The sequence below is a fragment of the Malania oleifera genome, chromosome 11, assembly GCF_029873635.1.
Source record: "Malania oleifera isolate guangnan ecotype guangnan chromosome 11, ASM2987363v1, whole genome shotgun sequence".
In the NCBI taxonomy this organism is placed as follows: domain Eukaryota; kingdom Viridiplantae; phylum Streptophyta; class Magnoliopsida; order Santalales; family Ximeniaceae; genus Malania; species Malania oleifera.
Window position 1 is genome coordinate 19,082,530 of NC_080427.1, and position 17,380 is coordinate 19,099,909.

The window sequence follows — 17,380 nt, forward strand, 5'->3', positions numbered from 1 at the left end:
TACATAACCCGAGGGCTTACTAAGAAAGGTGAGTGCCCTGGTGTTAGCATTAGAGCAGAGAGAATTTACTTGTATGGGAGGGTAGGCTTCCCTATTCTCAGGAATTATCAGTAAAATATTTAGGATTGTGGGCATGTGATTGAATGACAAAGACATTGTCCGTGTTGTGATTATGAGTATGATATTTTGGGCTGATTGTGGATCGTGATTGTATTTGGATGGATATTTTAAATATATATTAAACACTTAAGCCACACACTGTTATTGAAATAGCCATGCATCATTATTTGGAAATATATTATATGTTATCAGAACCTGTTTGGCTTGATTTAGGCTTTCACGAAGCACAGTGCCGTAGCTATATGATCACGGTCATGTATATGTTAGTGCTACCACTTGCCGTAAGGGGCAGTGAGAGATTGGTAGTTGATGTGTTTTTATAGTAGTGTAGGCGTCCCTCTGGTTTCTGGACCAGGAGGGGCAAACCCATCATACTTATAGACTTATGTTGATCTAGCATGGTTGGCCAGCCATTGCTAGATCCCGCCATTGGGCCTCATAACCCAATCATTTGGGGGTAAGACATAACACTAGCAAGCTATCCATCTAGGGTATTTTTCATGTATAATTATATGAGATGATTTATATGTATAGAAATTCAGTATGTTATTCCACGTTATGATAAATTATGTTTTTCCCAGATATGATACAAACAGTTTTATCAAGTATGATTTATGTACTGTTATACATATAACACGAAAGTACTCATGTTGCCACACATTGATATTAGTTTATTTCCCTTACTGAGAGGTGTCTCACCCTAACTCTATAAACATTTCAGGAGCCCCAGATAGAAGAGCGGATAGAGCTCCGCAATGTTAGAGTTCAGCTGTTCTACCCTATCTAAAGGGTAAGTCAATTTGCTAGGGTCTGACAGATTTTTGGGTGGTGACCCTAGGCCACTTTTTGGATATTTTGGAATGTGTGTAAGTATATGACAGTCGTAATAAAATTCTAGTATTGTGTTGGTTGGATGATTGTATATATATGGTTTTACGTTTCCTGTTGTTTAGGAATTAGTGTTGTATTTCAGGTATATCCTTGGTACCCATGGGTCTAGGTTGACTATGAGTTGACATGATTATTCTATTGTCTATTATTATGGGAAAAAAATTTTATGGTAAAATAGTTAGGTCATTACAGTTTGGTATCAGAGCCTAAGTTGTTAGGTTCTGTAGACTTTAAAGTGCAGAAGAAACAATACCAGAGTATAGGGAAATGATTTGAGGTTTTGTTCTGCAGGTTAGAGATAGGACTTCCATGGTGGTTTCTGTGTTTTTCCTAGGGTGACGATTTCATGAAAACTATAGTAAACTATTGTCGGGTTGTGTTTCTAAAGTGTAGAACTGAATCTTGAAATAAGATAAGGATGTCGAGATAAGAGATTTTAGTTAGACACATAAATTATAAGAATAGGGTCCCCGAGTCATGTTTATTGTCTTTTCAGGATGGACCCTGGAGGAGGTAGTGCCAATGCGAGTGGTAGTGATGGTGCAAGGTTCTCGGGTGTAGGTGGGGCTGATTATGATGCAGTATTACGCAGTGTGGCTCAGCAGGTTATGGTTGAGATTGCTAGGAGCTCCAGAAAGCAGGAAGACCCATCTGCAGGCCATGGGTGCACGATAGAGAAATTTACCAAGAAGAATCCTCCGAAATTTTAAGGAGGAGTTGATCCTGTAGTAGCTGAGAATTGGATGCAGGAGATTGAGAAAGTTTTGGCAGTATTACAGTGTACGAAGGAGTAGAGGGTCCTCTTCACCACCTATAAACTGACAGGGGTGGCTGAGAGGTGGTGGACTGTTGTGAAACTTCTAGAGCAGTAGAGGACGATGTTGATAGCTCTGACTTGAGAATGATTTAAAGAATTATTATTTGACAGATTTCCAAGCCACTGTTAGGAAATCTAAAGTGGAAAAGTTCCTGAATTTGAAGTAGGGACAACAGTCGATCCAACAGTATGCGGCACAGTTTATAAAGCTTTCCCACTTCACCTCGTATATGGTTCCTGATGAAGTAAAGAAGGCGAGATAGTTTGAAAGAGGATTGAGGCGAGGAATATACAAGTAGGTGGTCGTGTTGAAGATACAAGATTTTTCTGAGTTAGTTGACAAAGCAGCTTTGGCCTAGGCTAGTGAGCGCATGGATGTAGAGGAGTAGGGATAGAAGAAGAGATCTACGCCTTTAGACTTTTGGGAGGGAGCGAGGTAGGGTTAGTTGAGGAGAAGAAACTATGGTAGAGGATAGAGGCAGGGGACTGGAGGTCGTGAGTTGCAGACGGTGCAGCATTTTCCAGTCTGTTAGACTTGTGGAAAGAGACATTTGGGAGAGTGTCGAGTGGGAATAGCCATCTGCTATCACTGCGATAGGCAAGGACATCTGGTACAAGATTGCCCCACATCACCTAATACTGCTCCTACTCCCAGACCATACGGAGGAGGCTATCAGGCGCCTCATGGAGGCCAGCAGAGGAATGTAGCTCCAACGAGGGTCTATGCTTTGATGCCTGGAGATGTTGAGATAGCCGGCGATGTGGTGACAGGTATGATTAACATGCTTTCATTTAAAGTTATTGGATTATTTGATTTATAAGTCACACACTCGTTTGTGGCTATAAGATGTATTAGATTATGTGGAGCAGAAACCCAGTTGTTTGTCACCGAACTGTTAGTAACTACACCGATGGGGTCAGTAATGAGGTGTAGTAGAGTGCTTCAAGGTTGTCGAGTTGATATTTAGGGGAAAATTTTGTCAGGTGATTTGATAGTATTGGACATCCACAGGTTCGATGTAACTTTTGGTATGGACTGGTTGGTAGCCAATTACACCACCATAGACTGTCATTTGAAAGAAGTAATATTCAGACCTTCGGGAAGATTAGAATTTAGGTTCATTGGGTCGCGTGTACAATCTCTGCCTTAGTTAGTATTAGTTATACAGGTGAGGAGATTACTCATGGATGGTTGTCAGGGATTTATGGCTTTTGTAAAGGAGGTGTGAGAGAATCAATTGAAGCTGGGTAGTACACCAGTGGTTATGGAATTTCTAGACGTTTTTCCAGAAAATCTACCTGGGTTACCTCCCGACCACGAGGTAGATTTTGCTATTGATCTACTTCCTGGGATGACACCTATTTCTAAAGCTCCTTACTGAATGGCTCCAACAGAGTTGGGAGAGCTAAAGGGTCAGTTGCAAGACTTGCTGGATAAGGGTTTTATTCGGCGTAGTGTATCATTGTGGTGAGCTCTAGTGTTATTTGTAAAGAAAAAGGATGGGTCTATGAGGATGTGTATAGATTACAGGGAAATTAATTAGGCGACGATCAAGAACATATATCCTCTACCCCATATAGACAATTTATTTGACTAGATTCAGGGTACGTGGTTCTATTCCAAGATTAACCTCAGATTAGGCTACCATCAGGTGAAAGTAAAAGCAGAAGATGTCTCAAAGGGAGCCTTCAGGACCAGATATGGGCATTATGAATTTCTCGTTATGCCGTTTGGTTTGATGAATGCTTCTACTGTATTTATGAACTTGATGAATAGAGTATTTCACTAGTATTTAGACCAGTTCGTTGTAATTTTCATTGATAATATAATGGTCTATTCGAGGAGTTTTGAGGAGCATGAGACGCATCAACGACTGGTGCTTTAGATGCTTGGGGAAAAGAAGTTGTATGCTAAGTTTAGTAAATGTGAATGTGAAGTTTAGTAAATGTCGTTTTTGGGGCATGTTATTTTAGGGGAAGGTATTTTAGTAGATCTCAGCAAGATTGAGATAGTGTTGAATTGGGAAAGGCCGAAAAACATTTAAGAAATTAGGAGTTTCTTGGGACTGGTGAGTTATTACCTTCGGTTTGTTGAGGGGTTTCATCTTTATCATAACCTCTCACGCAGCTAACTAGGAATAATGTCAGGTTAGAATGGGATGAGGATTGTGAGCAGAGCTTCTAGGAACTGAAACTGAGGCTTGTCACTGCACTAGTGCTGATCATTCTATCAGGGGGTGATGGTTATATCATTTATAGTGACGCGTCTTTGAAAGGACTTGACTGTGTATTGATGCAGCATGGTAGGGTTGTAGCTTATGCCTCCCAACAGTTGAAAGAGTATGAAAAGAACTATCCTACCCACGATCAGGAATTGGTTGCAGTGGTACATGTGTTAAAGATTTGGCGGCATTACTTGTACGGTGAGAGATGCGAGATATTCACCGATTACAAAAGTTTGAAGTACTTCTTTACTCAAAAGGAACTGAACATGAGACAGAGGCAGTGGTTGGAACTTATTAAAGATTATAACTACACTAATAATTACCACCTAGGGAAATCAAACGTGGTAGCTAATGCTTTCAGCAGGAAATCAGTGGAATCAACACTAGCAACTATGGTGGTTCAACATCCAATTTAGATTTATCTGGAGAGGCTTGATGTAGAATTGGTAAAGAGTGATCTTCAAGCATTTATTGCCAGCCTGGTAGTGCAACCTACTCTACAAGAAAGGATTAAGACAGCTCATAGAGATGATGCAAAATTAGCAGAGTTGATAGCTAAGGTGCATGACGGACAGGGAGATGAATTTAGTATTTCTGATGACGGGGCTCTGAGGTTTCGTTCTAGATTGTGTGTTCCTACAGATGCTGATATTAGGAGGACGATTTTAGAGAAGGCTCATAGGTCCTTGTACATGGTTCATCCAAGTAGTACTAAAATGTATAGGGATCCGTGACAGTCTTATTGGTGGAGCGGCATAAAGAAGGAAATTTCTAATTTCCTACAACAGTGTCTAACATGCTAGTAGGTAAAGGCTGAGCACCAGAGGCCGATGGGCTAGTTGCAACCACTTTACATCCCAAAGTGGAAGTGGGATTATGTATCTATGGACTTTGTGATGAGTTTGCCACCGGCACTGCATGGTCAGAATGCTATTTGGGTGGTCATTGACAGATTGACGAAGACTACTCACTTCATTCCCATTAAAATCAGCTACTCCATGGACAAATTGACAGAGATTTATGTTCAGGAGATAGTTCATTTTCGTGGTGTGCCAATGTCTATAGTGTCAAACCGAGACCCATGTTTCACGTCACGATTTTGGAAGAGTTTCCAAGAGATTTTGGGGTCTCAGTTATCTTTCAACATGATGTTTCATCCTCAGATGAATGACCAGACTGAGAAGGTGATTTAGATATTAGAAGATATACTGCGGGCATACGTGCTCGATTTTGGGGATAGTTGGACTCAGTATATGCCGCTGGTAGAGTTCAGATACAATAATAGCTATCAGCCTAGTATTGGAATGACACGTTATGAGGTGCTTTATGGTAGGAGATTTCATTCTCCTCTATACTGGGATGAGTTAGGTGAGTGGCGAGTTGTGGGGACAGAGCTAGTGTAGTAGGCATATGATAAAGTTCGGCTCATTAGAGACAGAATCAGTGCAGCTCAAAACCAAAAAAAGAGTTACGCTGATATTATCGTAGGAAATTGGAGTTTGATGTTGGAGATCACGTGTTTTTGAAAATAACTCCATTAAAGGGAGTTATGAGATTTGGAAAGAAGGGTAAGCTTAGCCCTAGGTTTATTGCCTCGTTTGAGATTCTTGAGAGAGTGGGGTCAGTTGCCTATAGGCTAGCCTTACCACTCATTTTATTTAGAATACACAACGTATTCCATGTCTCCATATTAAGAAAATACCTCCCAGATCCCTCCCATGTGATCAATATTTATGGTGAGATAGAACTCGAGGATACTTTAGCATATGCGGAGTTACCGGTGCATATTCTGGATAGGAAAGAACAAGAATTGTGCAATAAGAAGATTCCTTTAGTAAAAGTTTTGTGGAGAAATCATGCGATAGAGGAAGCTTCATGGGAGCTCAAGGAACAGATAGAATAGAAGTGCCCATATCTCTTCAGCAGGGGTCAGTAGTAAACGAGAAAAGTTACTAGGGAGTATGTAAATTTCTTTTGTGTAAGTTAGTTAGATGTAATAATATTCTGGTAGTAGATAGTATTTCGGTTGTGGGAGAATTTTATTTTATGTGTATATATAATCTCCCAGAACCTTGAATACAACCACGACATTCCTCCATCATAAGTGAGGGTAAGTAATAAAATAAGTAGTTCATTTTCTTTAAAGGATGGTGAATCGCTCAAACAGTAAATTTCGAGGACAAAATTTTTATGAGGGGAGAATGTAGAGACCCGAATAATTATGGTATTTAAATAATAAAAGAAAGGAGAGGAAAAGGAAATGTTAAAGGGGGGTCATAGCAGGTCCTCGACGACAAACGCGAAGCGGCTTATTGGGATCATCGATGGGGATACATGACTCGTCGACGAGGAATTACCGAGAGGGGTTATTTTAGGACTTGAAATTCGTCGACGATGAATAAGTGCTCATTGACGAACTTTCTACTTGTCCTCGTCAACGAAGTGACATGTCTCATCGACGAAGCCAATTGTATAAATGGCTCAAATTCGGATTTCAACAAAGAAAACAACATGTGAATCCTCCTCTTTTTCTCTCTTCTTTGCCCCACCCCTTCTCTCTAGAATTTTGGGTCAAATCTTCGTTGAATCGACGATCCGAAGCTGCCATGCTACTCCTAGGAAGTTTTTTTTTTCATTTTTGCAAAAGTGGATTGTTGATAAGGCCTACTTGGGAACCATCTCAAAATTTGGGTAAGTTAGTTAATTTCAATTTTATTAGGTTTTTGGTGTTTCTGGACTGAGGAGAATATGTTAGGTAAGATAATACTGAAATTTTGTTGGGAAAAAATATCAATTTCAGGGTGTTGAGCTGGGGAACGCATGGGGGTGATTTTGGGAATTTTGTGGGCTTCCTAGAAAGTCAGGTAAGGGAATAAACTAAGTTAGTTATTTGATGAAAATATATTTACTATTTTTACAGCATTTTATTTCAGATAAATATGTATATTGTAGGATTATGTAGGATATAATACTGTTGATCAGAAATATGGTTTTCATGTGTAATATCAGAAATATGATTTTAGAACAAATTTTATGTTCTGAATATTTACTCTTTTGTGTGGCATGAGCAACCTTTACCGTGGAAATTATGATGATGAAATAAGTTTACAAAATAAGTATGTTTTTACTGCTTTAAGAAAAATATTAAAATGATACAGGGATTTTCAAACTAAGGATTTTATATAAAATGCCGGTGTAAGGGTCGAGGATTTTATATGATATGTCAGCATAAGGGCTGAAGATTTTATATGATATGCCAGCGTAAAGGCTGAGGTTTTATATAATATACCGGCGTAGGGGCCGAGAGTTTTTATGATATGCTATGCTGGCGTAAGAGCCGCAAATTTTATATGATCTATTATGCAAGGTTTTATGAAAATAATAACATGACAGATATTATTATAAAATAGCCATGTATCATTATTTGGAAATATAGTATATGTTCTTGGTTTAAGCTTTCACGAAGCACAATACCGTAGCTATATAATCACGATCATGTATATGCTAGTGATACCACTTGCCATAAGGGGTAGTGGGAGATCGACAGTCGATGTGGTTTTATGGTAGTACAGGCCCTCTGGTGTCCGGACCAGGAGGGGCAAACCCATCGTACTTACAGACTTATGTTGATCTACCGTGGTTGGCCAGCCATTGCTTGATCCCAACTTTGGGCCGCATAACCCAATCATGTGGGGGTAAGACATGACACCAGCCAACTATCCATCCAGGGTATTTTTCATAAACAATTATATGAGATGATTTATATGTATATAAATTCAATATGTTGTACCATGTTATGATAAATTATGTTTTTCCCATATATGATACAGGCATTTTTATCAAGTATGATTTATGTACTGTTATACGTATAACACGAAAGTACTCATGTTGCCACAAACTGATATTAGTTTATTTCCCTTACTGAGAGGTGTCTCACCCTTAGCTATATTAACATTTTAGGAGCCTCAGATAGAAGAGAGGATAGAGTTCCACAACGTTAGAGTTCAGCTATTCTACCCTGTCTGAAGGGTAAGTCAATTTTCTAGGGTCTGACAAATTTTTGGGTGTTGACCCTAGGCCACTTTTTGGATATTTTGGGATGTGTGTATGTATATGACAGTTGTAGTAAAATTCTGGTGTTGTGTTAGTTGGATGATTATATATGTATATGTTTTTATGTTTCCCATTGTTTAGGAGTCAATGTTGTATTTTAGGCATATCCCTGGTACCCATGGGTCCAGGTTGACTATGTGTTGACAAGATTATTCTATTGTCTATTATTATGGGAAAAAAATTTATGGTAAAATAGGCAGGTCGTTGCATATATGATGAAAAGTGCAAGATCTTTACTGGTCACAAAATTCTTAAACACTTTTTCACCTAGAAGGAGTTGAACATGAGCAACGAAGATGGCTTGAATTGATAAGGTATTACAAATGTACCATTAGTTACCACCAGAAAAGGCTAATGTGGTAGTTGATACTTTGATTCGAAAGCCAGTGGGTGCGTTAGTTTCGGTGGTTGTTGTACAGCATCAGATCAGGATGGATCTGGAAAGGTTGGATACAGAGTTAGTGGAGGGGAATTCACAAGTGATCATGGCCAGTTTGATAATTCAACCAACCTTACAGGAGAAAATTAAAGTCACTCAGACAAAAGTCGCAAAGTTGATGAAAATTGTGGGGAAAGTACGGAGTGAGTAGCAATCAGACTTCAATGTTTTTGAGGATGGAGTTCTCAGATTTCATGCCAGATTGTGTGTGCCTAACGGCACGGAGATTAAAAATCCTATTCTGGAGGAGGCTCATTGCTCTCTCTATATTGTTCATCCGGGAAGCACGAAAATGTATAAAGATCTGCCAGAATCGTTCTGATGGAGTAACATGAAGAGGGAGATTTCTAGATTTGTAGAACAGTGTCTGACATGTCAGCAGGAAAAAATAGAGCACTAGAGGCTAGCGAGACCACTGCAGCCACCTGATATCCCTAAGTGGAAGTGGGAGCATGTCTTGATGGACTTTGTGTTAGGGTTGCCTTTAGTGGTGCATAGATTGAATGCCATTTGGGTAATAGTATATTGGCTGACAAAGACTACACACTTCATTCCAATCAAAGTCAACTACTCTATGAATAGATTGGTAGAACTTTATATCCAGGAGATTGTGTGACTTCATGGCGTTTCAATTTCCATTGTTTCAGATCGAGATCCACAGTTCACCTCTTAGTTGTGGAAGAGTTTACAGGATGCCTTGGGATCTTAACTCACTTTTAATACTGTGTTTCACCCACAGACGGATGGGCAATTTGAGAGGATCTTTCAGATTCTAGAGAATATGTTGTAGGTGTGTGTGCTGGATTTTGGGGATAGTTGGATTCGCTATATACCACTCGTTGAGTTTGCGTATAATAATAGTTATCAAGCCAGTATCGATATGGCACCATATGAGGCTTTGTATGTTCATCAGTGCCAATCTCCGTTGTACTGAGATGAGGTGGGCAAATGGTAGATTTTGGGGCCAAAACTTGTTCAACAGACCTCAGAAAAGGTCGAGCTCATTAGGGAAAGGATTGAAATTAGGATAGCTTTTCAAGAAGGGGGGTGAATTGGATTTTTAAAATTTTTAATTTTAGTACTATGTTTTTCAACAATCACAATAAGTAAATACAAAATCAATTCAACCACAACCAATCAACAAGATAATCAAAATCTTGATCTTTGAATCAATAGCCCTATAATAAATTGTAAAGTACGCTGAATTTATGTAAGCCCTGTGTTTATTCCAAACTCACAATTCTTCTTAGTGTTTAGTTTTTAAACAAACTTTTAGATTAATAAGTTTATGATGATCAACCGACGTAGTCCCTTTCAGTTTCCATAATCAATGCTGATCAAGCCAAAACAAATTATCCTCCGGTCTATTTAATAAACATACACTCATAATTAACAATTTAAAGCATACATGCAGGTTGTAAGTATTGCTGAAAAATAAAGAGTAAGGAAGAAAAGAGAGACACAAGGTTTTACGAGGTTCGGCTTATACCTAGCCTATGTCCTCACCTTTGGCGAACCATTAAAGGATTCACTAGTTTAGTTCCGTTGACGGGTGGAACAATACCGAATACAATCACTCCTTCCTTTAGGCTAGAGCCTACCTGTAAGAACCCAAACCGTGATAAGTGGGTTTAAATATTTTAAGAGAGGGGCATTTTGGTAAAAGAGTAGGCCTCATCGACGAAGCCAGATTTCGTTGACGAAGTCGTTGCTCTTCTCATTGATGAAATTCAGATACTATTTGATGAGGAGAAGCCGAGGAGTTTCAGAAATCGAGAATATCAGGATTTGTCGACGAATTCCTTGTCTCGTCGACGAGAAGACTAACCGAGAATATCAGGATTCATCGATAAATTCCTTGTCTCATCGACGAGAAGACTACAAGGCCTCGTCGAGTCGATGAGGGCACCATTTCGTCGATGAGTTTTCCGGGCCAAAGGGCTATAAATATCAAATTCCTTTACTTCTTCATTAAGAAACTCAAATTCTATCTCTCTCTCTCTCTCTCTCTCTCTTTCTAGAACTCTCCCTACTCTCTCTTTCTCTAGATTTCTTCGCGGTTCATCGCTAGAATCATGAATCTGAAGTTATCACGAGGATTCTGGAAGGACCTTAGAGTTCGAGATTGGCTATTCAGGGAAAAGGTAAGGGAAACTGTATTTATATTGGTTATTTTTGAAATCGGACTCGATGAAACTGTGATTCACGGTCTTGTGTATGTTTTGGCTACTCATTTAGGGGGGATCTAACAGGGAAAACTATGGGTTTTTTCATTATTACAGTTTTTGGAAAAAGGGGGCGACGAACTACATCCCTGGTTTTGTTGAAAACCGAGTGTATATGTTTATTTACACTGTGTTATTGGGATGGTCGTGCCTTGACTTGTTTAAACTATATTTGTTTGGAAAACCATGATTTAGATTACAAAATGGGTGTGGTTTGTTTGGTTATATGAGCATGCATGTGTGTGTGACTATTGAAATGCTAGTAGGAACGGGGTTCCGAATTGTTCCAGGTACTGAGAGTGTCTGGCTCTATATTCGAGGGCGTGTGTTCATCGCCTGCCACGTAGGTAAGAGTGTCCGTCTTTATATCCGAGGGCGTGAGCCTATACTGGCAGATTAGGCCAAAGGGTGTGGATCCACCAGTTAGCGCTAGTACGATGCCATGGGAGTTGGGGACTAGCTATGTTAGCGGGTTGGCTACAGGCCAACGCCGTATGTCGCGGGCCGGCTTCGGGCCGAAGGGTGTGACGACACCAGGATTGCTGATCATGTGTATGTGTATGTGTGTATATATGCACTGTGTAAATTAGTACTGGACTGCATTTAACTGCGTGTATGTTACATCATGATAACACTCAAATACCACACACCGATATAACTTGTGTTCTTCCTTACTGAGAGGAGTCTCACCCCTGCTGTACATACATTTTTACAGGTCCGTCAAGTAACCGGAACTAGCGTCCTGGTGCAGGGAGCGTAGTGGCCTGTGTACTACGGTTAGCGCTTAGGTAAGTGCTAGGACTGTATTTTGGTGGGTTGCCACTTTGAGATGTTTTGGGCTCCCGTTTGTACGTTTTTGATAGAGCCGTCTTCTGCTCTTGTATAGACTCCGGTATGGTACTGGACATATATATATATATATATAGAATTACCTTTTCCACTGTGTATATGATTGTGTTGGATGTGCTTAGGGTGCCTGGGAACCCCACGGGGTCGGACCCTTATCCATTATACTGCCTCTTTGAATGTTTTATCGAATATAGGGACAGGTTAGATTACATTTTCACCCCAGGGTCCCATTTCGGGGTTCGGGGCGTGATAGCTTGGTATCAGAGCTACTAGGTTACTAGATCCTATAGACTTGGTTAGGTTTAGTTGTGAGTACATACCAGAGTATAGGATGTTTGATATGGGTAGTGTTGGTTGAGGGTTGTTCGGTTGCTAGACCGGGAATTGTCGAAGATATTCCGTGTTTTTCCTAGGATGACGATTGTAGTAAAAGCAGGGTAAATCATTGATGACTTTCGTGTCAGTATGATAAGACAGACCTAGACCTGGCAGGGAGTAGTTAACACGATTAATGTAGATGATTGTGTTAACTGTACGTATTGTAGGGATACTGATAGATTTCTATTGTGTTACAGAATGGAGCCCAAGGATAATGACTTGGGAAGTGGCTCCGAGGAGATTTCGAGTGATGAGTCTCCTTCTGTGCCTTGAGGTTTGACGAGGCAGGTGTTATGGGAGATCGGGCGGAGTGTGAAGAGACGTGAGCGCTCTCCTATTGTTGCGGGGTGCACCATTGAGAGGTTCGCATGCATGTATCCTCTGACGTTCTCTGGAGGACCTGACCCGACGATAGTTGAGGATTGGGTGGAGAAGACTGAGAGGATCTTGGAGGTCTTGCACTGCACGGATAGGCAGCGAGTCCTTAATGCCACCTTCCAGCTGTCTGGGGAGGCGAGTCGATGGTGGACTGCGATGAGTCTGTTGGAGAAGCAAAGAGCCGATTTAGAAGAGATGACGTGGAGCCGTTTCAAGGAGGTGTTCATCAATAGAAACTTCTTGGCTTCAGTACGTGATGCGAAGGCGGATGAGTTTTCTACTTTGACTTAGGGGATTTTAACGATTCAGGGGTATACGGCTCGGTACATAGAGCTGTCCCGCTTTGCATCATGTTTGATCTCGAGTGAGTATGAGAGGACTCGGAGGTTTGAGAAGGGCCTGAGGAAGGATATCTGCAGACTGGTGGGTATGCTTCAGATCCATGAGTTTTCGGTGTTGGTGGATAAAGCCATTGTGATTGAGACTGGTATCCGAGAGGATGAGGTGGATCAGGAATCAAGGAAGAGGACATTACCTTCTGGTTCTCAAACAGGATCTCGTCAGGGATCATGGAAGAAGAGGAGCAAGGGCTCGGGTTACTATTAGAATACCGAGTGCCAGGATTCTTAGGGGAGCCAAACTAGTGGTCGTTGTACCAGGTGCCTCAGACGGCACGAGGGTGAGTGTCGGTCTTTTGAAGGTAACTGCTATGATTATGGTTGGCCTGGTCACATGGCTCATGATTGTCGTACACCGAAACGAGATGTGCCTGCATTCAGTGGGGAGTGAGGGAGTAACCAGATACCTCGGGGAACCGTTCAGATGAATACAGCTCCGGGCAGAGTATATTCTCTTACTCCAACGACGCTGAGCATGCATGGAATGTGGTGACAGGTACCTTATTGTTATTTTCAAATAAAGCTTATGTTTGGTTTGATTCGGGTGCAACCCATTCTTTTGTATTTGTGAGTTTTATATGACGGTGTGGGACTGAAACCCAAGACATGAATGAGGTGTTATCTGTTACTACGCCATCTGGGAGTGTATCTTTCTACAGGAAGATGTTGGTAGACTGCCTAGTGGAAATTCAGGGAAAGCTACTACTGGTAAATCTTGTTGTATATGACATGTCGGGGTTCGATATCATTCTAGGGATGGATTGGTTGTTCTCCAGTTATGTGATCGACTGTCGTAGGAAGGTGGTAGTTTTTAGACCTCCTGGAGAATAGGAGTACGAATTTGTGGGATCGTGTGTGCGTCCAATGCCACAGATTCTATCGGTACTACAGGTGAGGAGGTTACTCTTGCACGGATGTCAAGGGTACCTAGCTTGTATGAAGAAACCGCCACAGGATGAGTTGAGACTCGAGGATACTCAGGTAGTCAGCGAGTTTCCGGATGTGTTTCTAGATGATTTACTTGGTTTACCTCTAGATCGTGAGGTGGAGTTTACGATAGAACTGCTGCCTGGTAAGACACCAATCTCTAAAGCTCTGTACCGGATGGTTCTAGCAGAACTTTGGGAGTTGAAGGAGTAGTTACAGGAATTACTAGACAGAGGATTCATTCAACCTAGTGTTTCACCCTAGGGAGCTCCAGTATTGTTTGTGAAGAAGAAGGATGGGTCGATGCAGATGTGCATTGATTACCGTGAGATTAATAAAGTAACTATGAAGAATCGCTACCATTTACCGCGTATAGATGATCTCTTTGACCAGTTGTAGGGAACGCGGGTCTTTTCAAAGATCGACTTGCTGTTAGGATATCATCAAGTGAGGGTTAGAGCAGAGGATGTAGCGAAGACTGCTTCAAACCAGATATGGCCACTATGAGTTTTTAGTGATGCCATTTGGGTTGATGAATGCTCTGGAGGTGTTCATGGATTTGATGAACAGGGTTTTCCATGAGTACCTAAATCGATTTGTAGTGGTATTCATTGATGACATTTTGGTTTACTTGAGGAGCACGGAAGCACATAGAACATTTAAGGTTAGTATTACAGATTCTGTGGGAGAAGAAGTTGTATGCTAAGCTGAAGAAGTGTGAATTCTAGTTGAGTCAGATTACGTTCTTAGGCCATATGGTGACTAGGGATGGTATATCAGTTGATCCTAACAAGATTGAAGCTGTGGTCCACTGGGTAAGGCCGGAGAATGTGCAGGAGGTTCGGAGTTTTCTGGGACTGGCAGGTTACTATCGTCGGTTTGTGGAGGCTTTCTATAAACTGTCTGAACCTCTGACATGATTGACTAGGAAAGGAGTGCAGTTTGAGTGGACCAGTGATTGCGAGCAGTGCTTTCAAGAGTTGAAGTGCCGGCTGGTTACTGCTCCAGTGTTAACCATTCCTTCGGGGGATGGTGGGTTTGTGATTTATAGCGACGCGTCTCTGAAAGGCCTGGGATGTGTGCTCATGTAGCAGTGTAAGGTAGTAGCTTATGCCTCTCGACAACTGAAGGAATATGAGAAGAACTACCCTACGTATGATCTGGAATTGGTTGCTGTGGTATATGCATTGAAGATCTGGCGACACTATTCATATGGTGTGCAGTGTGAGATTTTCACAGACCATAAGAGCCTTAGGTATTTCTTCACGCAGAAGGAGTTAAACATGAGGTAGAGGCGGTGGCTAGAGTTGATCAAGGACTACGATTGCATGATTAGTTATCACCCGAGAAAGGCTAATGTGGTAGTTGATGCGTTAAGTCAGAAGTCAGGGCCTACGGCTTTATCTGCGGTTGTAACTCAGTGTCATATCAGACAAGATTTGGAGAGCTCAGGTATAGAGTTGGTGGTTGTTGATCATCAGGCTTATCTTACTTGTTTGGTGTTCCAACCGACTTTATTTGAGCATATAAAAACTGCGCAGGCTAGTGATGCAGAGTTGGCAGAGGTTATGGAGAAGGTACAATAGGGACTGGCTACGGAGTTTAACATCTCTGAGGGAGGTGTGTTGAGGTTTGGGACCAGGTTGTGTATTCTGAATGATGATGAGATAAGAAGGACAATTCTAGAGGAGGTGCATTGTTCTTTGTATACGGTATATCCTGGTAGTACAAAGATGTATCAGGACTTGCGTGAGACCTTCTGGTGGTCTGGTATGAAGAGGTAGATTGCTCAGTTCATGGAGCAGTGTCCGACATGTCAGCAGGTGAAAGCTGAACATCAGAGGCCGGCAGGGCCATTGCAGCCTTTGCCTATTCGGGTGTGGAAATGGGAGCATATTTCCATGGATTTTGTGATAGGATTGCCGCCTGTACTTCACAGGCAGAATGCTGTTTGGCTGATCGTGGAGAGATTGACAAAATCTGCTCATTTCATACCGATGAAAGTTAGCTATCCGTTGAGTAAGTTAGCAGATATTTATATGCATAAGATTGTAAGAATGCATGGAGTCTCGGTGTCTATTGTATCAGATCGAGACCCAAGGTTCACTTCTCGATTCTGAACAAGCTTGTAGGAGGCATTGGGGATGAAGCTTACTTTCAGTACATCGTTCCATCCCCAGACAGATGGACAATCGGAAAGGATGATGTAGATATTAGAAGATATGTTGCGAGCGTGTGTGACTTTGGTGGCAGCTGGATACAGTTTATGCCACTTGTAGAGTTCACTTATAATAACAGCTTCCAGTCTAGTATCGGGATGGCACTGTTTGAGGCTTTGTATGGTCGGAGGTGTCAATCTCCTTTATGTTGGCAGAAGGTTGGTGAACGTCAGGTGTTAGGACCTGAACTTGTGTAGCAGGCGTCTAAGAAGGTGGGTTTGATCCGGGAGAGGATTAGATCAGTTCAGAGTCGGCAGAAGAGTTATGCAGATGTTCACCGCTGTGAGTTAGAGTTCGAAGTGGGAGGTAAGGTATTTCTGCGTATCGCTCTGATGAAAGGGGTGATGAGATTTGGGAGGAAGGGCAAGTTGAGCCCGAGGTATATCGAACCATTTGAGGTACTCGAGTGAGTGGGTTTGGTAGCCTACAGGATTGCATTACCTCCAGCACTTTCGAGGGTCCACGATGTGTTTCACGTATCCATGTTGAGGAGGTACGTGTTGGATCCTTCACATGTTATTAGTTATAATGAGTTGGAAATTGGGGATACTTTAGCATATGAGGAGATACCTGTTCAAGTTCTGGATCGTAAAGTTCAGAAGCTTCGTACCAAAAAGATACCGTTAGTGAAGGTATTGTGGCGAAACCACGAGGTTGAGGAAGCTTCTTGGGAACTGGAAATGGAAATACGCCGAAAGTATCCATAGTTGTTTTGAGCACTTGTACATGATCCTACTATGGGTTGGGATAGGTGGTTAGTCGTCGGGAGTGTGTGTGCATTATGAACTCCTCAGACCGTTGTATATGTAACCATGGTATTCCTCCGCCATAGGTGAGGGTATGTATGTATATGTGCATGATGGGACTACTCTGTAGTGGTCGCCAGTTTTCTCTAGAGTGGTATGTGTGTGTTCAATTGTATGTATGAGTCTGTGAATGAGAGATGGCAAATTTCGAGGACGAAATTTTTGTAAGAAGGGGATATCGTAAGAACCCGAACAATGATAAGTGAGTTTAAATATTTTAAGAGAGGGGCATTTTCGTAAAAGAGCAGGCCTCGTCAACGAAGCCAGATTTCATCGACGAAGTCTTTGTAAGGCTCAATTTTCAATTTTGATCCGGTAGTTTTGTAGGAAATAGTCTTGTGAGTATATTATGTACTATGATTTTTAGGTTTTGGAACTTGGTTCGTTGTGTAGGGACCTTAGAGTTCAGTATTGGCTATTCAGGGAAAGGGTAAGGGGAACTGTGTCTATATTGGTTATTTTTGAAATTGGACTCGATGAAACTATGATTCACAGTCCTGTGTGTGTTTTGGCTACTCATTTGGGGGGGGGGGGGGGGATCTAACAGGGAAAACTATGGGTTTTTCATTATTACAGTTTTAGGAAAAAGGGGGCG